Source organism: Diadema antillarum, unplaced genomic scaffold, assembly GCF_040938485.1.
Source record: "Diadema antillarum isolate AM-2024a unplaced genomic scaffold, OU_Dant_1.0 seq00001104_RagTag, whole genome shotgun sequence".
Classification (NCBI taxonomy): Eukaryota; Metazoa; Echinodermata; class Echinoidea; order Diadematoida; family Diadematidae; genus Diadema; species Diadema antillarum.
Window position 1 is genome coordinate 48,151 of NW_027271920.1, and position 27,800 is coordinate 75,950.

Sequence of the window (27,800 nt, forward strand, 5' to 3'; positions counted from 1 at the left end):
ATCTTGAACATAGTGTAGAATTGCTCTTGAAAGAAATTTAAGTATAGTTCCACAAGTTGCTAAAACACTAGGAAGGAGCCTTCCTCACCCTCACTTTCCTCTTGTGAATTACAGACACTCCAATTATGGTCCCCTATGTAGCAACTTATACCCATGCAACTTTTCCCTGCAGTACTATGTGTGATATTTCAGAAATATATACTCAGAATATGCCCAAGAATAATCTCTTTTTTTTGTCAGGCTGAAGGAAGTTAAGGAGATTGGTGCATAACAGTTTATTATCATGTTGGTCACTCACCATTACAGAAACAAACACAAAAGAGTCGTAAATAGACCTTTCTTTGTATTCAAAGTCTGTGCATTATGCTTTGTTCACAACAGATTGCCTTTAACCTGTTGAGGACAAGCTGATTTTGCTAAAGCATACATTTTCCATGGACGCCTGCCCCCGAGTACTAATATCTGGGACTAATTTTCAACCTGTTAACCATGGCAAAAGCTTGGCAGAAGTTGCCCTACCTATAGTAACAACTGCGTGATGAATCCTATGTGAATTCTTGTCTATTGAAAAGAAAACTTTAAGATAGACAGGAGCAGGTAAACAGAATGGTTTGTTACTGTAACTAGGCTGCAATATAAGAACATCCATGAATCATGATACATTAATACAGAAATGGAGTATGAAATAAATGAACAGAGTATATACTGCAGGTTCAGAGTGCATTTTTTTGATCTTTCTGTAATTTATTGTGAAAACATGGCTTTGATTTTTGTAGATCATACTTTAGAGGCATAACAGCTAGTTGGCTATATAGATAATGTAGAGGCCTATTAAGTGTTAACTCAAAATTTTTGTATAAATTTCCAGGAGAGACAAGACAACACATCTGGAATACTGGCAGCTGACTTTGATCTGAACAATATGATGATAGAAAAGCCACGTCCTGGGAGCAACATTACAGTCCTCGTAAGCTTCTGGTCTCAATTCCGACAATTAACTCTCTATGTGCCTCGCACCGTGTAAACCTCCTTCATTTCAAATTATTCTGAAACTGTAATGCATGAACATTTTTGAAACACATTTGGTTTTTCCAAGTTATGTAACTTTTTTTTATAGAAGTGTTCACATATGCTAAAAACACATTACATCGGAGTCGTAGAGAGAATTGCAAGCTTTGTTGTAATATAAATCTTATGACAGATTTGAGCTATTAGATGCCAATTTTTCTGGCAAATGGTTAGAATTCAAACATAACTGCAAAACAGACTGAAAGATTTTGTTCTTGGTTATGAATATGACACAGGCCCCTATAGTTCTGTGGAGTATGACTTTGTAAAAATGAAACCCCGAAAGAAAATCAGAATTCCTGTGGAACACCACAGTTCTGCTCTAGGTATTGTTGGAGAAATGGAATCATATGTGATGCTTTCTTTGCACTGTGACTTACTGTAAAACCAGATATATTTGTGGCGTGAAATTTTTGCGAAGGCTACTGGCATTCCATACACATACACTGTAGTGTAGACAAAAACTTTCGCCTGCATTTTAACTTTGCTAATCTTGGCTCCTTGTGAAATTCACAAAAATTTCATGCACACGAAAATTTAGGGTTTTACAGTTTTGCGATTTAATGATTGGTTTGTGCATGGTTTAGTGATTGAGTAAAATACAGTGTGTGAATGTGGTATCCTGTCAACTTAGTGGGATGAGTGAAAGTGGTATACAAAATTCATTCTCATCCAGGCAACACTGATTCTTGTTTTTATGGTTCCTTATTTAAAAGTTAAATTTATTGCATTTTGGTCTATAATGCCGAAGCTGATATGACTTGACACATATCTTGAAAACCTACTGCTATCAGTCTATTGTTCTCGCTTGTTTGGGGTTTTTTTTTGCATCAAATCTTGTTAGACTCTTTGTGGGCAAAATAGACCAAAAAACTAAAAAAGGGGAAAAGAGAAGAAAAAAAAAACTTGTTTGCCATGCTATAAATCATTTCCCTCACTGTCAAGACTCCATTAAAGTCAAGATGCATAGATTTGACACGACAATCCATTTTCAAGTTTTCTTTCATGAATAGGGCATAATCAAAGGGATAAACTTGCACAAAATTCATCAAAATCAGACTTCAAGTGTTAAAAAAAATGTTTGGGGCCTTTCTCATGTTTTCATGAATCAGTGATGTTAGTCGCAACAACATGGTGCTGCTTGTTTGATGAAATGATGATGTCATTGCCTTCAAATCTTTGTGAAATTATTATTTTTTTTCTTCAGATTTTCTTAAACATTAGCTGAGATAGAAACACAATGATTTCTTCCATTATTTTGTTTTTGTTTTACAGAAATCTGACAATGCTGGGGGGGGGGGGTAGGAAGGGGTTGTAAATTATCACTTTGCATCTACGCAATAATTATTATTTTTTTCTCCCCAAACTTGTTTCACATCAGTAGCAAAATCATGTCATTGTTTGGTGAAACTAGCATCGTAATATTTTCTTTCTTTTCCTCCTTTACTTTAAGGTTTGAGAGCTCAATGTTTTGAATCAAGGATACAACCTCATAAATCCTTCTGGTCAGTTATACTCATAAACTGCTCCATCAATGAGCTTGTTATCGCTCATAAATGCTGCCAGTCATCCACTTACTACTACTATAGTTTCGTTCAGACGACAAGCCTTATCCTGGAGGTTAAGCTAGTTAGGGACTGTGTAGATGCACTCGTAGTTAGCTAATCTCCAGGTTAGCTCGATGTTAAGAGCCATGGAGATATCTCAGGGTTAGCACTCTAACCACGAGCCGCGGGGGTCCCCACAAAAATTAATGAACTCAAAGGGGCAGGAGCTTAACCTCAAGGTTTCCTAACCTCAAGGTTAGGGCTTGTCGTCTGAACATAACTTTTAACTCTAAAGATAAAGGATTTAACGAAAAAATAAATGCTTGATACCAGCTATCTGCTGAAAAATAACTGCTTTCACAACCTCCCAGCTTTGCCCTATCCGTCCTGTCATTCTCACTTCCTTGTTTTGACCATCCTTCTTCTCAGAAAGGCCATATGCTTTTCTTTGCACATTTGTTTGAATAAACAGAAAGACAAACATCTTGTCTACACAACAGAGAGCTCGGAAAGAAATAGAGCAGAGAGTCCTCCTTTATTTGACCTTTTGAATGAACCAAAATGGTTGCATATTGATAAATTCAATCAGAATGTATGCTTCTATTATTAAAGTTTGGTGCCCCCATTACGTGTATGCTGCATGTCCTTGTTAAAAGGATGGAAGTTTTTTACAAACACCAGCAGCATGAACTATTTTGCTGAGAAACTGGCACAAGGCTATTTCTGGGTATTTCCCTGTTGTTTTTTTTATAGATGTCATTTATTGTAGAAACACCACGCAGTCACTACACATGCATGATCTCACACACTATGTACTTAAGAGGCACAAATCATTCATAGCAGGCTGATGTTTATTCCAGAAGGAATCATAAATGCTGGCATTGGACCCTTATGTGTGGACTATGACGACACTATGTGTTTATGGGCTTCAAAAGCAAGAGCACTTGCAGCTAGCCACTGCTCTCCCAGCCAGTGAGAGAGTTATTGGATATGATGACATCACCATGTTTCATTTGCATTTGTAGCTGAAGCTAAAATCAATATTTCCTAGAAAAAGATAAGCGGAATTTGAGAGTTTCCAATATTTATTATGTTATGTCTGATTTTTGTCAAACCATATCATTCAATTTTTCTAATTTTCCTCCTGTTGATAAAGTTATGTCCTTTTAGTGCTGACATGCTCTAAAAAACTCCAAATCATTTGAGATTTAAATTGGGGTACCAAAAAATTATGTGCTGGATGTATCATGTCATGCACTGCTTCAACTTTGTATGGGGTTTGTGCTGCAATAAAATGGAATGAATTGACTCACTGCTGACAGAAAAATCATGATTTTTACCTCATGACTCAACCATCTGAAAAATGTTCAGCTGTTGATGGGCCTTCAAACAGGTTGTTGTTTATGTCATAATATGTCATAAGTCAAAGTTGTAATGTAGCAGATGCAGATGGATTGTGAAAGGTAAAAAGACTTGTGATATTTTTTGTTTATATGCCATAGACATTGCAATTTTTCATCATGTGAAAATGGAAAGGTCAAAAGTGGTGGTCTACATGGGCCCTACTTAATAGTATTTCAGTGCCCTATGCATACATTTCTTGGTCCCGGTTTGTAGAACTATAGTAGGCCTACTGCTATGGACATGTGACACCATAAATTGTAGAATAAATGTTTATATATGAATTTAGAGTGGTCTTGGTAATGTAAATAGACTGGGACTGTTATAGTGTGTCTATGAATGATTAGAGTATGTTTGTGATCAGATGCAATTGTCACAAATGTACACACTAGTAGTTACTACAGGTATGATGTACTGCATGCATGATTGTTTTAATGTGTATGTACACAGGTTGACCAGATTAATGGAGAATATTCTATATGGTATAGATATAGTACATACAGGCTGACCAGATCAGAGGAGAATTTTCTAGGTGGTATACAATGTAGCTATACAGTACATGCATGTAACAGGAAATACATTATAGCTCACTCAATCTAGAATGATTTCACCCATTCCAGAAAGTTCTGGGAAGTGCTTACATGTTTGGCTGAGGGAGGCACTGTCCCTGTAGCCCAATGTAATTGGTAGTTATTTTTGGTAATGATGTTCTGTACATAGTTAGGCAGTGAGTCATCCAGGTTTCCTGGAACTTGGACTGGCTAGTAGGGTGGAGAGAGTTATAGAATGTGCTAGAAGGGGGTGAATGGATAGTATATAAGCCAGAGAAATTCTGCAGTAGGCAGAGTACCCAACACCTCTGCTCTGAGAGTTACGTCACTTCTGGCTCTGAAGCGACTTGTTATAGTCAGTCCTGTGTTACCTGCTGACCTGTTATGTTTGTGGAGATACTTGGCCTGGGAGACATTTTGCCTGCAGAGAATTAATGTGCCTTCATTGGACTCCATATTTTAATGTCAACGGACATTGCTACGGCAAAGCTGTGACGGGCTGGATTCCTAGCTGGACAATATAAAGTGAATCATCATTCAACGCATCGACTGGACGTGATCGTTGGATTCTGCACATTTCGCTGGGAACATTATACTGTGGATCTATTGTGGACATATACCCTGGAATTATAACGCGGACTATTGTAACCTGTGCCTCTGGATTTACGTCACAGGAATCATTCATCGGTGCATCGCGGATCATTCATTTGTGCATCGAACATCGTATCTGGACACTATCATGGAACTGTAGCGACTTTGTGATAGTTTGGACGGATGTAAGTGATTCCATTACCGATTTGTAATTGTTTCTATTGATCATTGTTGTACTGATATGACGCCGATTACCAGTCTGTACCCACAATATTACTGTTAATAAACCGCCTGAACATTAGTTGATTGTTTCTTTTGTGCGATCATTCTCAGTGTGATTTTGGTCGTAACAAAATTGGGGGCTTGTGTCCGAGAAGTGAATTTAAGCCAAAATTTAGAATTTGGAACGTTCCGGAACTTAGAATATTGGTACAGACATAATACCAGTTGAATTGATTGTTCAATTGTATATTGTGTGTATTACAGTGTGACAATGTCAATCAGTACAATGGATGTTCAGGCATTTGTTCAGAGGACAGATTTGTCCCTCAAAGATTTGCAAAGGTTACGCAAATGTGATTTGACTGCTATTGCACAGCATTTGAATGTTGATGTTCCACAAGGTGTAAGAAAAGCAGAAATTCTTGACTTAGTGGCTGGTCACATGGAGCTCAAAGAAGAAATTGACACTCCAGATCGAGCTCAAATTTCAGATCAAACACGGCTTGAGCTTGCTAAATTGGAAATGAAGGAGAGAGAAAGGGCAAGGGAATTAGAACTGGAGAAAGAGAAGATGAGATTAGAAATGGAAAGGGAGAGGGATAGAGAACGAAGAGAAGTGGAGAAAGAAATTGAAATGAAGAAACTTGAAGTGGAGCAACAACTGAAATTGCGTGAGATGGAATTGACTCATGCACAGACTGTTGGAAATCATGAAAGGGCTCCCTCTGAATTTGATTTGGCCAAGAACATTCGATTGGTGCCAAAGTTTGAGGAAAACAGAGTTGATGCATACTTTGTGTCATTTGAGAAGGTGGCTAACAGTTTGAAATGGCCACAGGAATTTTGGCCCATGCTCCTTCAAAGTGTGTTTGTCGGCAAAGCAGCTGATGTGTACTCATCTCTCTCTGAAGAGCAATCACGTGACTATGCTACAGTCAAGAAAGCAGTGTTGAATGCTTATGAGTTGGTGCCAGAGGCGTACAGACACAGGTTCAGAAATTCGTACCGAAAACCAGGCCAGACACATGTTGAGTTCGCTCGTGAAAAAGAAATGACGTTTGATAGGTGGTACAGATCCCTGAAAGTGGATCAGGACTTTGATAACCTACGTGAGGTTGTTCTCTTGGAAGAATTCAAAAAGAGTGTTGCTTTCAGTGTGAGGTCACATTTGGATGATCACAAAGTGACAAGTTTGCATAAAGCAGCCTTGATGGCTGATGAGTATGAGCTGACCCACAGAAATGAAAACAGACCACCTTTCAGGAATTTCTCTGGAAATAAGAGAGACAAAATTCAGTCGAGCAGTCCAAAGAATGCTGGTTCTGAAAAAGGCACGAGTTCTGAAACTTTATCGGCACCAAAGCCTCAATCTGACAAAGGGTCCAGTACAAGTGCAAATGTCATCAAATGTTTTCACTGTAACAAGACAGGGCATGTAAAGTCACAGTGTTGGAAGTTGCAAAACAAAACAAAGAAGGACTTAGGATTTGTCATGTCAAAAAGTGTCCTACCCGAAAACAGTGTCCCGTTCAGTGAAACACAGGCCATTGAAAGTCAATCTCCCAAATTCAAAGATAGGATGAAGCAGGTGGATGAGAGCTATCATAGCTTTTTGTTTGATGGTGAGGTGACCCCATGTACCTCTGGTGAGGCAGGTAAGCCAGTGGTCATCCTGCGGGATACGGGGGCCTCTCAGTCGTTGATGGTGGATGGTGGTATGATTTTTCCACCAGATAGTGCAGTGAATGCAAAAGTCTTGATTCAGACTGTTGATGGCAGTTATATGTCAGTGCCACTGTATAGAGTGGATTTGAAGTGTGACCTAGTTTCTGGTCCTGTTACTGTTGGAGTTGTTCCTGAGTTGCCTATGGCAGGCATTGATTTTTTGTTGGGGAATGACTTGGCTGGGGACAAGGTGGTTGCGTCTCCAGTTGTTTCGGATAAACCAGTGGTGGTTGCTGAAACTGAGCAGTTGCAGGAGGAGTTTCCTGGGATTTTCCCAGATTGTGTTGTGACTAGGTCTCAGGCTCGTAGAGCTGTTCAAGATGATGCGGATTCTGTTGATGTGGAGGAGAATTCCGGTGTTTGGTTGGCAGAAACCTTTTTCAAGGATTTGAATGATGGGGTTGCTGTATTAGGCTCCGAGGCTAACAGTGATGGGCTGTTTAGCAATTCTTCCTTGGTTGAAGCACAGCAGGCAGACTCTGAGTTGAAAGGCTTGTCTCAGACGGCGTGTTCTGAGGCTGAGGCTGAAAAGGTCCCTGAGTGCTATTATGTCAAAGATGGCATTTTGATGAGGAAGTGGAGACCTCCCCATAGGCCAGCTGATGAGGATTGGACGGTGGTCCGTCAAGTTGTTGTCCCTCCCTGTTACCGCGGTGAGATCTTGAGGATTGCTCACGAGTTACCTGTTGGCGGCCATTTAGGCGTCAGAAAGACAAAGGATCGGATCATGAGGCATTTCTATTGGCCAGGGTTGAATGTGGATGTGGCTGAGTTTTGCAAGACTTGTCACACATGTCAGGTGGCTGGTAAACCACAGCATTCGGTGAAGCCGGCGCCATTGATTCCGATACCTGCGTTTGAAGAACCATTCAGTCGGGTTCTAGTTGACTGTGTTGGACCTTTGCCTAGGACAAGGTCAGGTCACAAGTACCTCTTGACAATCATGGACATGTCTACACGGTTTCCAGAGGCTATCCCATTGAGAAATATCACTGCTAAGACTGTGGTAGATGCTCTAGTGCAGTTTTTCACTAGGTATGGGTTGCCCAAGGAAGTGCAGTCTGACCAAGGGTCAAATTTCATGTCAGGCATATTTCAAGAGGTGATGTATCGTTTGGGTGTGAAGCAGCTGAAGTCATCAGCTTATCATCCCCAATCCCAAGGTGCGTTGGAGCGCTACCACCAGACCCTAAAGACAATGATTAGGGCATTTTGTGAGGAGTATCCCGAGGATTGGGATAAGGGCATCCCTTTCCTGCTGTTTGCAACGAGAGACTCCCCAAATGAGTCGACGGGTTTCAGCCCATTTGAGTTGGTGTACGGTCATGAAGTCAGGGGCCCACTGAAGCTCATCAAAGAGAAATTCATGACTGAGGATGATGAGGTCCACCTACTTGACTATGTGTCAAAGTTTCGTGAAAGGCTTTCAAAGGCTTGTGAGGTAGCTAGGGAACACTTGAAAGTGTCACAAGACTCTATGAAGAGAAAGGCAGACAAAAATGCCAAAGCCCGAACTTTCAACCCAGGTGACAAAGTTCTTGTACTGCTGCCCATACAAGGTGAACCACTGAAAGCCAAGTTCAGTGGCCCGTACTATGTCAAAAAGAAACTCAATGATGTGAACTATGTGATCAGTACGCCAGACAGACGCAAAGATCAGAGGGTGTGTCATGTAAACATGCTGAAAGAGTACTATGAGAGAAAGGCTGGTCAGCCGGTAGGCGTAGCTCAGGTGGTAGAAGAGGAAGTAGAGGAAGAGGGAGAAGCTCAAGATGAGAATGGAAGTGAGCCCTCTAGTGCCAGGTTGTCTAACGCAGAGATGTTAGGGAAAGTAGATGAGGCACTGAACTACCTACCTGAAAATCAGAGGAAAGATGTGACTAGTCTGTTACACGAGTACGAAGAATTGTGTAAGGACAAGCCAGGCTGCACCCCTCTGGCTGTACATGATGTCGATGTAGGAGATGCTGACCCTATCAAGCAAAACCCTTACAGACTAAACCCAAGCAAATTGCAAAAAGTAAGGGAAGAGGTTCAATACATGCTAGACAATGACATAATAGAACCTAGTAAAAGCAGTTGGAGCTCTCCAATCGTCATGGTGCCCAAACCGGATGGGTCTCAAAGATTCTGTATAGATTACAGAAAGGTGAATGCCGTGACGAAAACAGACTCTTTCCCTATTCCCAGACTAGAAGACTGCATTGACAGGGTCGGAAATTCTGCATATGTCAGTAAAATAGACCTTCTAAAGGGATACTGGCAGGTGCCCTTGACCGACAAAGCCAGAGAGATTTCCGCCTTTGCTACACCAGATGGCTTGTTCCAATGCAAAGTAATGCCATTCGGCATGAAAAATGCTCCGGCCACCTTCCAACGGCTGACAAACCAAATCACTGCCGGACTTGACAATTGTGTAGTATACATTGATGACATCCTAGTGTACAGTGACACGTGGGAGGAGCACATTACACACTTGCGGCAACTTTTCGATCGACTCAAGGAGGCCAGATTGGTGATTAATCTGGCAAAGAGTGAATTTGCAAAGGCCAAAGTGGTGTATCTCGGGCATGTAGTCGGTCAGGGACAAGTATTGCCAAGAGAAGCCAAGGTAGAGGCTATACTAGGCTTTCCCATTCCCCAATCCAAGAAGGAGTTGCTCAGATTTCTGGGCATGGCTGGTTTCTACAGGAAATTTGTACCGAATTTCAGCACTGTAGTCACCCCCCTAACAAACCTGCTGAAGGGCAAGGCGAAGTACACGTGGACTGATGAGTGTCAAAGAGCCTTCGAGAAACTAAAGGCAGTCCTTGCTAATGAGCCTGTTTTGGCAGCTCCTGACTTCGCAAAGCCATTCAAGGTGGCAATAGATGCGAGCGATGTAGGAGTGGGAGCGGTTTTGCTCCAAGAAGATGAAGAAGGCACTGAACGACCAGTTAGCTACTTCTCCAAAAAATTGAACACATACCAGAAGAAGTACTCCACAATTGAGAAGGAGGCTCTCAGTCTCATCCTTGCCCTCCAGCAATACGAAGTGTACTTGACAAATAGCAAAGGGGAGATTACGGTCTATACTGACCACAACCCCTTGGTCTTTTTAGACCGGTTCAAAATGAAGAACAACAGGTTGTTCAGATGGAGCATGATGACGCAGCCATATGCACTCAAAATCAAACATGTGGCAGGCAAAAACAATGTAATTGCCGACGCTCTGTCAAGAGTGTAACATGAAGAGAGTATCAAAGGTGAAAAGTTTTCACCGCATATCATTTCCAGTGTATGTGTTAAGCATATTCATTAATGTGTGCAAAACAGTTTGACATGATTGTATAAGCTCCGAGAATCCAAGCAATATCATTGTACATGGTATCCATGAAAAGAGAACATGGAATTAATACAGCTATCCAAAAAGCATGTGATAGTATGTGATTATTGTAGCTTGACTTGGATTTTACCTCACATTCATTGTAAATAATAATGAGAAATTGTGAAGGTAAAAGAAACCCTTGCTACGGTAAGGCTTTCTTTTTCCCATGGGGGATGGTGTCACAAATGTACACACTAGTAGTTACTACAGGTATGATGTACTGCATGCATGATTGTTTTAATGTGTATGTACACAGGTTGACCAGATTAATGGAGAATATTCTATATGGTATAGATATAGTACATACAGGCTGACCAGATCAGAGGAGAATTTTCTAGGTGGTATACAATGTAGCTATACAGTACATGCATGTAACAGGAAATACATTATAGCTCACTCAATCTAGAATGATTTCACCCATTCCAGAAAGTTCTGGGAAGTGCTTACATGTTTGGCTGAGGGAGGCACTGTCCCTGTAGCCCAATGTAATTGGTAGTTATTTTTGGTAATGATGTTCTGTACATAGTTAGGCAGTGAGTCATCCAGGTTTCCTGGAACTTGGACTGGCTAGTAGGGTGGAGAGAGTTATAGAATGTGCTAGAAGGGGGTGAATGGATAGTATATAAGCCAGAGAAATTCTGCAGTAGGCAGAGTACCCAACACCTCTGCTCTGAGAGTTACGTCACTTCTGGCTCTGAAGCGACTTGTTATAGTCAGTCCTGTGTTACCTGCTGACCTGTTATGTTTGTGGAGATACTTGGCCTGGGAGACATTTTGCCTGCAGAGAATTAATGTGCCTTCATTGGACTCCATATTTTAATGTCAACGGACATTGCTACGGCAAAGCTGTGACGGGCTGGATTCCTAGCTGGACAATATAAAGTGAATCATCATTCAACGCATCGACTGGACGTGATCGTTGGATTCTGCACATTTCGCTGGGAACATTATACTGTGGATCTATTGTGGACATATACCCTGGAATTATAACGCGGACTATTGTAACCTGTGCCTCTGGATTTACGTCACAGGAATCATTCATCGGTGCATCGCGGATCATTCATTTGTGCATCGAACATCGTATCTGGACACTATCATGGAACTGTAGCGACTTTGTGATAGTTTGGACGGATGTAAGTGATTCCATTACCGATTTGTAATTGTTTCTATTGATCATTGTTGTACTGATATGACGCCGATTACCAGTCTGTACCCACAATATTACTGTTAATAAACCGCCTGAACATTAGTTGATTGTTTCTTTTGTGCGATCATTCTCAGTGTGATTTTGGTCGTAACAAAATTAACATCTAATAGCTTAATTGTTAAACCTACATGGCCTAATAACATTATGATTCATAATCATTTCTGAAATCACAAAGTTAATGTTTGGTAGGTATAAATGTGTGTGTGTGTGTGTGTGTACAATGTATGTGTGTGTGTGTGTGTTTAAATGCTTGCATGGGCAGTGCACTTTGATGATTAAGCTTTATACCATTGTATGTCGCTTCGCAATGCTTTTATCACTTGCTCGGTGTAAAATACCACATTCAACATTTTGGACTGAATGTCTGTGTCATATCCTGTATATTTGTCTCTTGTTACATACTTGCAATGATTGAGTTTATCTGTGGTACAGACCATAATGAACCTACACATTGTTGTATGATGTGGGGGATTTGCTACATTGGTTTTAATAGCCATTGTGTTTGTGTGCTTTATATATATTCATAGGGGATATGCTTTAACATTGTACCGAACATAGAGAACAACCTTGGAAGATCTTTCAAGCGTCAAAGCCTACATCTGAAATGATTGTTAGTGACAGCAGGTGGCTTTGGAACTTTGAATCTTTGGTGTGGGAGATGTTCACGTGCTATATCTTAATTGTTAAAGGTCATGTTTACCTTTGTGAACAGTGATTTAAAAAATGTTCAAGATATTGCATTTGATGCATATGTGTAGGTCTGTTGCATCACAAAACATCACCATATAAAATTTTCGCAAGACAACCTACAATGTAAAATATTAGGAGATATCAGTATTCTTCTAAATAGTCCATAACTGTAGACGGTTTAGTCTGGAAACACTTTTATTATAGTTATTGTTCACATCAATTATATGGATTAAAATTTTTTATATTGGTTGTTTCTATCCCTAACTCACACTTTAGAACTATTTTAAAGCACTAATGCTGGGTTTTTGTTTCATCTGCAAATGGTAGATTATGCCTTTAATATCGGGAAAATTAGCATGGGTGAGCTTTATACTTTTATTTGGCCTAATCATCATATGCATCCCTGCTTTGTTTGGATAGATTTCAAGATTAGGAGGTTCCACATCTAAACAAGGGCCAGTTCTGCAACTGAAAGGTAAGGCCAAGAGATTGGACAACATACATCCTAGTTACACAGTATTTCTGAAACCTCAGGAGGTTACTGATAAAGAGTAAATGATACATATAAGTATAGGAATTGATCACCATAAGTTCAATTTTACACCAATTTCAAGGTTACTTTGGTTACTGGAGTATATATCGTGAAAACAAAATGATAGAATTAAATCTCATCATGATATGACCCCGAAGAAAGAAAATTATGAAGTCTTAAAGTTTCACATGTTTACATGAATCAGGTATATTCATATCATCCACGTCTTCAACTAAGAGGAGATTATAATGTCGTCACCTCAAGTGATTTACCAGCACCGGTACATGAATATTCACCTAACTTTCTCTTCTTTTATTTTTTGTGGGTGTAAAAGGGGAAAAAAGATTGCATGAGATATTTGGTCCTATACTCACCTATACAGTGACAGTATTAGTAGGGAATTATTATGAAAGGGTTGTATTGCTGAAGAATTGACCCCAAAACTTTCTTTATGTAATGTCAAAGTGGAATGACACTTCTTCCCAACCTATGGATGTTTGTTGTGCTAATACTGATGACCAACTGTTGATCTTCTTCATTTCTGTTTTTGATAACTGAAGCTGTAATTCTATCAACTCACTGCCTTTTTCTAATGAGAGTGAACTGATTATGAGGAAAGTTTTCACTAACAATTGTGTGGTTTTGTTAAAATCTACACCTTTGTGTGGTTTTGTTAAAATCTACACCTACAAGACAAACCAAAACTTCAGAACATGCATAATTCCCAGTGATGTACTGGTGCAACTCCAAAGCACTTGAGGAGACTTTCAAGAGCAATTGCATGGCTGTAGATATGCATGTGCACTATTGCATGTACAAAGGTGGCAGTGGGTATAGGTTAGGTTAATAAATAGTTGACAAGAGATTTACAGCTTTACATCTTTGTAACCTATTACACAGAAAATCCCTGTAAGAAAGCAGACAGGTGCGGAGAGGAGGGCACCTGCATCATTACCAATGAGGGGGACTACACATGCCAGTGCCCTGACTGGATGATGAACGTGAACAACCAGTCATGTATTGGTAAGCTGAAATAATTATTTACTTTGTTATTATTTTTATATTATTATTATTATTATCATCATCATTATTATTATTATTATCATTATTATTGTTGTTATTATTATTATTATTATTATTATTATTATTATTATTATTATTATCATTATCATTATTATTATTGTTATTATTATCATTATCATTATCGTTATTGATGTTGTTGTTGTTGTTATCATGATGATGATGATGATTATTATTATTGTTGGTGGTGGTGTCATTCATAGTTATGAAAAAGTCCTCAGAGACCAACAGTTTTCTTTCATTTTGAAATATGAAACAAACAAAGCATGTACAAACAATCTTGATGATAATTTTGGGCCCTGAATTTTACTTTGTTGTATCCAAAATTTTGTTTTTGCCGTGTTTGTTATAAAGAAAGTGCACTGTACTTGAAGAGAGAGAGAGAGAGAGAGAGAGGTAGATCGAACTCTGAAAGTGATCACAATCAACTGAAACATAATATGAAGGCTTGCTATGATACCCAGCACATTTAAGGTACAGTTAAACCTGTCCTTAATAGTGACCACCTGTCTACAGCGGCCACCTTTCATATAGTACGACCACTGAAAACAATTCCCTCAGAGATAAAAAGCATATTAGAGAATTTGTCTATAGTGGCCGCCTGTCTGTGACAGCCACTTTTTCTTTTTGTCTCGATCCCTTGGGTGGCTGCCATAACAGACAGGTTTGACTGTTAGTGATATCAAGTTGTAATGATTTATATCAAACTATATTTTGCATCCACAGATAGGTATACTATGCTGTGATAATGAAACGACAACAACATACAAACAAACAAACAATTGACATTGTACACTGACAACTGTCCTTTAGGAAAATCATGATTGTCATTGCTTTTGGTTGCCATATCTTCTTTGACAGAGGATCCCTGCAAGGAGACTGATATTTGCGGTCCCAGGGGGAGGTGCATGGTCACATCTGAGGGAGGTTTCGAGTGCCAATGTCCTCCAGGAATGATGAGCGTGAACAATGGATCCTGCATGGGTGTGTTTATAACCTGGCCAGCTTTACTATATATACACCAGTTGCTTTGTTTGCCTTTAAAGCTAATTCATTTTGACAATACTCTATTAAAGCACATTGCACATTGGGCAATAAGATCAATCTTGGAGGTTAACCCCTTGAGGACAAGTCCAGAATATACTGGGGCAGGTGTCAGTGGGAAATGTGTGTTGTAGCAAAATCAGTTGATCCTCAATTGGTTAAGGCTGTCTTATGTAGTCCTATTCCTGATTATGTTACAAACTTTTTTATCTTGGACTTGCATGTTATCAAACTTGCACTAAATGCATGTTAAAAGTTATGTGATGAGAGATACTGTGAAACGAGGAAAGTTCGCATGCATTTTAATTTCTTGAATTTCGTGAGAGCCAAGATTTGCGAAATTAAAATGCATGCAAAATCAAAATGCATACGAAAGTTCTTGTATACACTACAGCTGTATATGCATTGAATGTTAGAGGCAACTTAGGAAAATTTCATGCTGTAATACAGTAATTTTTTGAAAGACAAGATGTGTATTTTATGCATGTATATAGGCTTGCATGCATTCTTATTTCAGGGGCAGTAAAGTACAGTTCAACTCATATACCATACACACATTAGGCTTTGAATATACTGCAAGGCTGATATGGGGTGATATTTTCTATCAGACTTGTATCAATTGCATCTTTCAACATATTTACAAGAGAGTCTGTCATCTAATAAGCAGTCATAGATTGGAACATTCATATTGAAGCCAATGTTAAAGGACAAGTTCACCTTCACAAACATAAGGATTGAGAAAATGCAACAATATTAGTAGAACACATCAGTGAAAGTTTGAGGAAAATTGGACAATCGATACAAAAGTTATGAATTTTTTAAATTTTTGTGTTGGAACCGCTGGATGAGGAGACTACTACAGCTTGTGAGTCATATGCGTACAACAGTATAAAGAAAATATAAAAGAAAATTCAACATATTTTCACTTTTTTTCACATAATAAAAGAGCAATTGACTTGCCTCTTTCTAAAGGCAGGGGGAATAATATTACCCATAACATTTATCGGTAACGAGTCAGGGAAATGTGAACTTTTTTCAAAAGATGGAATTTTGTGAAATTTCTTTATATTTTCCTTATATTGTTGTACGCATGTGACATCTAAGTTATTCATACACTGCAGTAGTCTTCTCATACAGCGGGTACTGCACAAAAACTTCAAAAATTCATAACTTTTGAACGGATTGTCTGATTTTCCTCAAACTTTCAATGATGTGTTCTACTAATATTGCTACATTCTCTCAATCCTTATGTTTATGAAGGTGAACTTGTCCTTTAACTGCAGAAAACAAAAAACAAAAACAAGTGTGTGAGGAATCCTCAGCTTACACAGAGTGAAGCAATTGTAAAATGATAAAACCAAAACAATAAGAGGAAATACAGGTACACGTACGCACGCTTACCATTTTAAAGCTTTTTCACTATCTCTCTGTCGAGGGAAATAATGGGAGGATTGAATGTCACACATTAATGATTGTCATCACTGTTGATGACAACAGCCAAACTTAATTATTCTACTAATTATTTATCATTTCTCCTAAGTTTACTTCATGTGTTTTTATATACCATGAATTCATAAAAATCACATTATTATATATTGATGAATATTGTTTGATAAGATAAAACATAAAACATGCAAAAGGAAATTCTCTATCCTTTATAAAGACTGTTATATCTTTTTTTTTTTAAATAAACAACAATTTTTCCTTGAACTTCACAGACTTTTATATCTTTACCTCTGATGAGAGATATTTTTACATTTGAAGACTTTGTTTGTAAAAACCGATAAGTCCATATTTGTCAAATGGAGATATTTGCGTTTAAAGGTAAAGAAAAATAAAGAGAATAATAAGACAATTTTTGCTTCTTTTGACCATAACTTCAAAAATGTACCTTTATATGTAGTGACCAATATATCATTTAAAAGGTATCATTTTGTACTTTATGACAGAGACCGTACTTCAAAATCTTCAAAAATGGACTTATCATTTGTTTCCATTTTGTATCAGCTCTGTGCTGTAATGACCCTTTTGGATGAAACAGATTGAGACCTGAGTTTAACAGATAGTCAGATGGGATGCAAGTATTCATATTGGTAGCCATTTTGCATGTATGCACCAGTCATGGAACACTTGCATTTCATCACTGCAGCCAGTGCAAGATACAAGTTCTCAATGGGATGTAGGTACTGTATATGCCATATATTTTGCAATTGGGTTTTTTATTTTATTTTTTTTTTCTGGTTCAAATATCATATGGGTCAGGTGCTGTTTGCAAGTTTAACAACACACAAAATTATTAACTAGTGTGATCTTGATATGAGTTTGACATGCTTGTGTACATATCTCCATTCTTTATACACATGGGCATTGCAAATTTAACCACTTGCAAAATAGTTATTGTCAGCAAGACCCAACATGTTAAATATATGATGTAATATATAGTGCCACTTTCTGGTGTTATTATGTTATAATTGCCATTTTGATATACTGGTTTCATATAGCATACTTTAACCGTCTTTTTTTCTCTTTATATCTCTTCTATACCAAGTGTATAATGCAGCACCAGCAGTTTCAACACCTAAAGCTCCAAGTTTACACCCCAGCTTGCTGGTAGTCATCATCATCATCATCTGCATTGCGCTGACTGTCGTTGTTGTCTTCGCCCTCGTGTATCGTTACCGGAAACAAGTCGCAGCCAGATGCTATACCCCAGTGACCATTCCTGAGCCTGTTCCTGATCCTGACATTGGGGAAGAGGAGCAAAATATCAATGGTGACTATAATTGTGCCTGCTCCATGGAGGAGACATGTGTGCCACATTTCAGAATATGTCCTCAAAAATAAGGGAAAAAGATAAATAACCCTTGCCCCAATTTTCTGTTCACTTTTCACAATCAGCAAAGAAACAATAGATCCAATCATTTCCTAGGAGTGGGATTAAGCAAAATGTTTGCCTCTGGACCAGGGCCCCATTTCATAAAAGATATTAGGATAGCTACTTTTGCTGGAATGACAACTTCCAAACTTCCAAGCTTCAAAATAATGACTAGTTGAATATATCAGGATTTGAGACTTTGGCATCAATGAATTGTGAACAACAGCGAAAAATGTGGACACTTCTAGATTACGTTTTCAAATAGGGTCACAAAATGAAGATGACTTCCTTTGAAAAGAGGGAACTTGTTAATCATCAAAGAGGTGTGTATATCGTATGAGAGCTTGTCTCAGATGTTTTGTATATTGTTTTTTCGTTGCAGGACCGACTGAGTGCCTAATCCCACCAGCCAGTAATACCGTACTGTTTGCCTATCCGGAAGACAACCGCGACTTTGTCAAACTTGTGGAGAAGACGGCCTTATTCCTGAAGACGCACGGAGGCGTGGAGCCAATCTTGCCCTCCCAGCAGACTCTGGAGATCGGCAGGAAGGGAGCTGAGAAGTGGGTGGACGACGTTATTCTGGGAGCAAGGAAGATCCTCTGGATTAGCTCCAAATCGGCGAAGAGGCTGTGGAGGGAGGAGAGGGAGAGCCGACAACAGTTGCACTCCGAGCCACCCTACGGCAACATGTTCACCCGGCTCATCACGATGACCAAGGACGAGCGGGAGACGGGGAACAGGGGCAGCAAGCATGCCGTGGCCTTCTTCTCAGCAGAGTCGTCCGGCCGGGACGTCCCGCGAATCTTCAACGAGATGCTGCGCTACGAGCTGCCGGCCGACATGGAGAGCATGTGTCTGTACCTGCTGGGGATGGAGCGCGATGAGGATTCGTTCACGCGGATCATGCCTTACATCTCTGGGAAGATTTCAACCAAGGAGCGGCGGGCAGTGGAAAATGCCCTGGCCCACTGGCCACAACTTTCCCCCGCTGAGTTATATGACTCTGGTTTTTCGGTAGCTCCAGAGATTAGGAAGGAGGAGGTGGTGTTGGGTGATGATGAGTTTGAGGAGGTGGATGGAGGAGGCTTTGACTTCCACCCAGTGAACCACGCTGACGGAGATCTCACACAAAATGCATGGATCAGCCTCAGTATGGTGGAAAATGGCCATGAGGGCGTGAAGGAAGGAGAACTTAGAGACAAAGAGGAAGTTGGAGCTCGTCAAAATCATTCATTAAATGCTGCTGGCTGGAGGGGACTTCAGCACTGTCACATTGGTGCGAGGAACGGCATTATGGACAAACATTCCGCAGACTCCGGTTCCTTTGATACCGCGTATGGCAGTTTGCAAAGTTGCTCTCATCCGGTGTAACCCAAAGTTTAATCCATTTTTCTGATGTTTTGCTGCACGTGACTGATGAAATGAGCATCATACCACCAAATTTTGGGTCTTTCTATTTGAATTGATGCTTAAATATATGCATGGTTCCATATGTAGAGAGTAAGTTAAAGTTTGAAGGCATTCAAAACATATCTTGACAAACAGGGTCTATACTCAAAAAACGTTTAATACTAAACTTGATTTGAAAAATGACCAAATCTTAAAAAAAAAATAAACTAAAGAAAACTTTGATCACAGTGTACTAATAAAATGTTGCAAAAATGTTGATAATATTTTAATGTGTTCCAGAACAGATCTCATTAATTTTAAACTTATTTTTTGCTGAGCTGCCATAATGAATTAAAGGGTGTGTACAGTTCTGGTCGAGGTGAGAATTTAGCTTTTAACGTTTTGCGAGAAACTCAGAAACCACTTTATGAGATTTCAAAGAGCATGCAATTCTAAGGGGTATCAAAAGTTTATTTGATGAAAATTCGGTTTTAAAATGGCTGAGACATCCAAAAAAAAAAGGTGAAACAAAGAGATCCTAGGAAAAGGTGTGGCCTGTTGCCTTTTGTTATTATCACTTTTTTTGATATCTCAGCCATTTGAAAACCAATTTTCGTCAAATAAACGTTGGATCCTTTTTAGAATTACATGCTCTGTCATATTTCAAAAGAGGTTTCTCATTATCTCACTTAGGAATGTTCAACACATTAATTCCCACCTCAACCAGTACTATACACTCCCTTTAACCCATTGAAGACGAGTCCCAAGAATACTCAGGCAGGTGTCTATGGGAAATTTGTGTTATCCTCAATGGGTTGATGAAAGGGAAAGATCCCTTTAAGAGGGATCAGAAGTTATTACGGCATGATATTGACCTTCCATTACAGATTGGATAGATAAACATAGTGGATATACTTTAGCAGCTCAAAGTCTCAGAATTTTGAGAAAACTTGTGCAAGATAATCTGTGGTCACTCTCAAAGAATATGAGCCATTTATTTACTTTAATATAGCACCTCTAAAAGGCCTTACAACTTTGAGGAACTTAAAGTTAACTCACAGCATGAACTGATAAACTCTCTTTCATCCATGTTTGGGAAGGGGAGAGTGTGATGGAAACATTTGTAGTCGCATCCAAAACCATTGAATTCTAATCGTTAAAAAAATGCCCTTAAACTGAAAAATTACCTCTCCCAATCCATACTATGTTCATTAGCTGTTCCATTGAAATCTGCTGTTGCAACTTAATGGTTATTTTGTTGTGCCATGATCACATTTATTTAAAATTGCATCTGAGCGAAGCTTGTGGCCTTCTTGCCAACTTATCTTGGGTGACAGTTTTGTTGTCTGTATTTTTTTAAATCCCCACAGATATCTTAGATACTGTAAAATAGGGAATGTTGGCATGCATCTTAATATAGGGAATTTAAAAATTAAAGTGCACACTAAAGATCTTGTCTACACTATATGCATTCAATGTTAGAGGCAACTTGCGAAATTTCATGCTGCGAATAAGGCTGTCAGCTCCCATTCACGAAAATTTAATGCAGCGAATATATCGTGTTTTACAGTATACTTAGTAAAACTTTATTTTGTATTTTGTGTTTGATAACAGAAACTAAAATTCTGTATCAGCATTATCCACATGGTATAATCAAGCCTCACTGAAGTATTGTATATTTTGCCTCCTTTTCCACCGATTATTCTTTTTCTTTGTCTGTCGCAAGTCATGGACAATACAATTAGAAAAGTAGGCCCTACTTGATAAAAATATGCCAACTTAGTAAAACTTTATTTTGTATTTTGTGTTTGATAACAGAAACTAAAATTCTGTATCAGCATTATCCACATGGTATAATCAAGCCTCACTGAAGTATTGTATATTTTGCCTCCTTTTCCACCGATTATTCTTTTTCTTTGTCTGTCGCAAGTCATGGACAATACAATTAGAAAAGTAGGCCCTACTTGATAAAAATGTGCCAATTGCGTGCTTTCCATATGTGATATACATCATTGATATACGTGTGTGTGAGAGAGAGAGAGAGAGGAAGACATTGAAACCATGTAAACATTAAAGTGTATGTTGTATTTCTGCAATACAATACTTCTTTCTTTTTATCCAGTGCTTAAAATTTGCATAATACTTTTTTTCCTTAATAATCTCGGCATTGCAATATTGAGCTAGATTTTATTACTGTTAACATGATACCAAGTTAGAGCACACAAATTACAATACAAGCACACACACATACAGACAAACAGACAGACACAAACAAACCCAGACATGTTCTATAGCCCAATTAATGTATGCATGTAAAGAGTCATCTTTCCATTCTCCACCAAGCCTCAGGCAAACTTTCTGATTTTCATATAAAACCAAGAAGCATTATTGTTATCAGGGTATCCAAAGCATGCTTGAATGGGAATGAAACCCAAATGTATAAACGGATTGGATGAGTGCAGCAATATTTCATTTCATGTCAATTCATTTCATTTCATTTCATTTCATTTCATTTCATTTATAGAAGAACACATCAGTGAATTTGTTGGAAATGAGACAATCCTTTCAAAAGTTATGAATTTTAACAGTTTTGGTACAATCCTTGTTGGAGAAGATGACTACAATCAAATCTGGAGACAATATCAATTTGCCATATTACACATGGACCATACAATATAGAGAAACATTCTAGCAATTTGGTATTGAAATGTTGAAAATTCATAACTTTTGATGACACAAGCATGTACCAATTGTCTTTCTTTGTTAATGCACATACAGATATTTTTGTATTTGTAAAGGCAGTTTTTTTTACCTGCTTTGTAAGTGTATGAAATTATTTTAACTCTTTATGTGCCACGTTCGCACGCCTGACTCAGTCGATGGCGTGCCAACTTTGCATATTCTGCTCAAACGCACAATCGCCCAAACCTATCGATGAATCTCAAAATGCCACAATACAATGAAAGCATTTCTCGCAAATACATTCCTCTCACATATATTGTAGCTTTACATACTATGTAGTAATTCACTAGCAGGCAGTATTCCCTACTGGATTTGCATGTAAATTTTAAGTTTCCGTCACTGTTTTGTGTGCAAATAATGTCTTTATAATGATGTAACTATTAGGCATTTGAAAGAAAAACAATCAGAGGGTTGTCATACCATCAATGTCAAAGCAAAGCTAGGCATTTTCTCTACAACTTTGCTCACTGCATGTCCAAACAAAACATAAATTTATACAATTTACATCGATTTGAAAAGTAAGAAAAGCATGCCTACGTTGGCATCTCAGAATAATGTGGCACTCAAGGGGTTTACACCACGGCACAAAGAGTTAATAAGAACTTTCACATATGCACATATCATGCTGTGATGTCCATGCTTTATTGGTGCTACTTCTTTGAACATCGTAGAACAAATGCCTGAAGAGCTGGCATTCATAATATCAAACTGTATCTCATTGCTCTTCCCATTCTATTCCACATAGAGGGATAAGCTGGGATTTGGCGCTGAGCTGGCCAAAGTATGCCTCAGACAAATGAAAGACAGAATACTTTGGAACGGATCTTTATCGTACTGTCCTTCACCGTTTTTCCTTGTTAACCCTTTAGCAACTGAAGATTCCGTACATAATGGCCTATTGTCCCCTGGAAGGTACAGCAATGTTACTCTCATTTCGACCACTTTCAAAATTATGCAAAATAGATCACCGTATGTTTATTTTTGTTTGTCATAAGTTTATGTTTATTTGAAAGCCTATTAAGACTTTACTAAGAGACTTAAATGTTTCAAAGAAATGATTCTAACATATTTTTTTGTTTACCTCAGACCTCTTTCAAATTCCATAATAATATGTGACCATGCATCACAAAACGAACAAAAAGTTGTACATACTGATTTTGTGTGAGAACTGAAAATAGGTGAAATGGGTCAACCTAGCTGATCTTGACTTTTTCATATTTTCTGAAAGGGCAAGTCTTCTTCTACATTATGCTAAAATTTGGGATCATAAAACAGGCAGGAAAGTGTGTTTTTAAGCAGTTTATCTCGAACATTTTTTGGTGGAAGAGTGTGATCAGGTGTGTCTTTAGAGTCCCCTTTTCATTTCTTAAAGACCTTACACACACTCTTCACTTTCAACTCTCATACCTTTTGACAGGATAATGGTACTGCTTTGAAACTTGGCATTAACTATGCACAAAATGTGTTAATAAGGCATGCGTAATTTCAGTTTAATCTTATAATCTCTTCATTGTTGACATTCTATTTTTTGTCCCATTCATCGCACAGCCAGCACAGCTTGGTAAAGATGAAGCGCTTGAATAGACACTGTACTTCAGAGCCTCTTTTCTCAGTTCACACTTTTCCTGAGTGTGTGCTTTCTTTCCAATATTTAGATAGGTTAGGAGAGTTCATTTGATTTGAGTTCTACATCATTTTGAAGCTCAAAGTCTGCTCTTTCCGAATATGCTCTTAACTAAATGTTCATGTCTGGCGACTTTTTGTTTCTTTTGTGATGCAGGGTGACATATATGCTATATGAAAACAATGAAAATAATAAAGCATAAAACAAAAACAAAAACAAAAAAAAACCCAAAAATGAATAAATAAAACAAATGGGCATTTTGGGGCATTTTTGGGCATTTTAGGTAGTAATCTGATGGGTGGTTTTGGGCAGTTTAATTACTAATGGGTTGAGTTGAGGGATTCATATCTGACCCTAACCCTTCAGCTCTCTAGCAGCCACTTTTCCTTTTATAAATGATACTTTTTTACCTTGTACCTCTAATAGAGTAGCCCACATTTGTATTTAAGATTTTCTTTTATATTGGCCTCTCTTTTCCAAGTTATGCTTTTGATTTAGTTTCCCCACTTTGGTTCTTTTGACTATAAGTGTTGCAAGTGATGTTATTAGCACATGTATTGTCATTGTTTCAATTATTTTTGCATTAAATAAATAGACAAAATGTTATAGTACATGTATAGTAATAATTGAAATAATCACTGTAACTTAGTTATGTTTGTTTCATAATTTAGTAAACTATATGCGAATGAATCACTTGTTCAATATCTTTCTCACTTGACGTAGGTTATGCGCGAACTTATTTTCTTCTTTTCTGCTTTCAAATGTATTTTGATATGATTTATTTTTTATGGCATTGATTTCTTGCTATTGCTGTATATTATCAAAGAACATTTGTGATTTTTTAGAAATAATTCTGAATTGGAAATTTTCCATGTTTTCTCCTAATTTAAAGATAGGTAGCAGATGAAAGATTAAGAGGGATTGCCAAAAGGCAATTGAGCAAGTGGGCAAAAATTCACTTTCACCGCTTTACATCAAACTTCCTGAACAATCAATTCCTTTGTTCACTTGTGCAAAGTTCTGGACCCCAAACCCTCCTTGTCAAACATTCTCTCTGCAGGAAAGTACAATGCATTCTCTTCCATTTTTGCAATGCAGCATTTGATTTGTAAAGAATTGAACTGCATATATATGCCATCATGTTACAACCATGGATTGTATTGATATGTGTCTTGAACCACCATTCTTTTTTTTTTTTTTGAAGGGGGGGGGGGGGAGGGGTGGGCTTCATAATCGATTGACCTTGTTTCTATGCTTACCAAAAAAGTGAGGAAAAGAAACCTGCAGCTTAACAAAAAGTTTGAATGCAATCTATGTTGTTTATGATGAAGGATCTGATTTCATGTCGGGAAAGAATCCAAACAGTCAAAACTTGCAAAGTTTTTATTTTTTTTATTTTATTTATTTATTTATTTATTTATTTATTTATTTATTTATTTATTTTTATTTTTATTTTTTATTTTTTATGTTTTTTTTTGGGGGGGGGGGGGATCCAGAATCTTAATAGAGAGCAGCCAGAATGACTCGAGACTAGTCTAGATTCCAGGAAAAACTGTTTAATTCTTCAAAGTATGCAGTAACAATAGATTGGCCTCCCTGCTGATGTTGATTCAAAGTAGTTTAAAAAAAAGAGTAAAAAGTTTGCTGTTTAGCTGTAGCTGATTGTGAAAGACTAACTGTGTCGTTGATCGTAAAAAAAGATTTTAACTGTGGCCCTGGGTGCACACAAAGAAATTTTAAAAGAGTAACCATTATTCTATGGACCAAAGAAAGAGATATTGCAAGTTATCAAGGATGTTAATGTCCTCCCCTTGTTTGATATGCATGAAGGAAATTATTCAGTGTGCATTTGCAGTATGGCAGTGATGAATGGAAGTTGCCATGGGTGTTTCTATGCCAGGTCTATGGTGTCAAGTGCACTACATCACCATGTCAGCTTCAAACTGGTGTTGCTCATTTCTCTTGATTCACATGTTTTTGTTTTGTTTTGCTTTTTCTGTTTCTGAAACCTTCCTTTAGGGTGTTGGATCACTTTCGGCACGTAGCTGACTATATTAGTTTTGTAGATGCGTGCCTCGAGATATTTCACGTCCACAGGAAAGAAAGTTTTCCTGTATTTATTCAGCTCCCTTTATGATGATGATTCCTCTGGTGCTGCAGAATGAGGCATCACATCTTGGGTACTAGCTATTATTAGTGTCTGCATTTCTTGCAATAAAAATATTTCAGTGCTTGGTCAAGATTGAATGGAAGACAGAGTACAACGTGTTCTTTGGTAGCAATAACCATGAGAGGCACCAATTATGTTCTTCAGATTTCTACGACTTTGTTTGTGTTGTTTGAATCATTGAAAGGACTTTAAAAACACTTTCTTAATAAATGAATGTCTTTCTATTTGTTCTTTTCTTTCAAACAGGGTGAATGCTTTTCATTGCGCATGGCATCTACAGTGTGTGCTTTTTTTTTTTCCAGGGTGATCTGTTGTGAAAATATGAAAGAAACGTCGCAGATGAGATCAGTAAACTGAAATGGGGAATGTACGCATTTTAATTTTGCAAATTTTGTGAGAGCTTAGATTTGCAAAATTAGATTGCACTTGAAGGCTCTTGTCTACACTATATGTATTGAAAGCCGGAGGCACTTTGCAAAAATTTCATGCTGTGAAAAAGGCCATCTGCTCCAATTCATGAAAATTTCATGCTGCTAAAATTTCATGTTTTACAGTATCTAAAACATGTATACTTGTACTTGTGTCATACATTCCTTTTAGTGAATAAATTTCTTTATAATGTGCATATCAGTTTTGGAAAAAATATGCTGTGTACATTGTACTAAACTTTCAACATCTTTATTTGTTTACACTGTCAATACTGTAAACTCTGTGAAACTATCATTTATACAGCAGCAATTTATGAAGGAAGATATGATCTTCTTTTTTATGGAAAATAGTATTTCATACTGTCACACAGGTATTTATGTGTATGCTGAGTAATTTTTTGTTGGTTTCTCTTCTAATGGTGGTGGTTTTGCCTCTTGATATGAAAGTGATGTGGTGTCGGGACTAAAATGTTTTGTCAAGATGGGCTCTCTTCATGTTTACACGAGTAAGTCAAACGAGAACATGAATGAATGCTACAAAAATTTGATATATATATATATATATATTTTATATATATATATATGAGTATATATATATATATATATATATATATATATATATATATGAGTATACATATATATATATGTATATATATATATATGAGTATATATATATGTATATATATATATATATATATATATATATGAGATTAAAACCTAAAATGGCATTAAAACGCTATATCCTGGCGAGGAAATTAAGCGCATGTTTTAGAAGCAAGACACCAAACAGGTTAGTCATCGCATTCTTCATCAGCGACCAGGATACGATGTGATGTTAGATATATATATATATAACAAAGCTGGTAATCAACCACCATTTTTTGCAGCCATTTTTTTTTGTACAAGGAATTTGTTTGCTATGGGAATGATGTGTAAATTTGCTATTTTTATTAGTGACTAGGATGACTTGGTAATGTACATGCAGTTGTGTAAATCTATGTATGTATATAAATATATGTATATATATATATATATATATATATATATATGCATATATATATATATATATATATATATATATGTATATTCATAAATTATATTTATGTATGTGTACATGAATAAAAGTTACAATCATCTCTCCTAGGAATGAAACAAATCATGGAATTCCCCACTAAAATTTTGTGACACAGAAATTCACCTACAGAAAAAAAAAAATATTCACACGAACTATGATCATATAAACGAGGACATGTAAGGTGCAAAAAGGTTACTCCCTACTGAGAAGGAAATTACAAAGGTGTGATGCAATGAGCCATAAAAAGAAAGGAGTATAGGGGCCTAATGAGACCTTCATTAACTCCAAAGAAAAGATAGTGGACAAAATATATATAACCTGTGAACCCGTGTTTACCTCCCTTTTCACCCCATTCTTCCCCCCCCCCCCAAAAAAAAAAAATGTATGCTGGCCAGAGGGGATAGATAAAACTACTGTAAATGTGGATATTTTTGCATGAAAATTTTCTGCACTTGGCAGGGTTAGAGGG

At 37.7% G+C, this 27,800-nt stretch overlaps 1 long non-coding RNA gene across 1 annotated transcript; it reads left to right on the forward strand.

Moving 5' to 3' along the window:
* The first annotated feature begins 909 nt into the window (after positions 1 to 909).
* Positions 910 to 13,862, forward strand: LOC139743732 (uncharacterized). The gene is made up of 3 exons (XR_011711782.1): positions 910 to 967; positions 12,790 to 12,844; positions 13,802 to 13,862. It is a non-coding gene; the product is annotated as an uncharacterized lncRNA (long non-coding RNA).
* Positions 13,863 to 27,800: the final 13,938 nt, after the last annotated feature.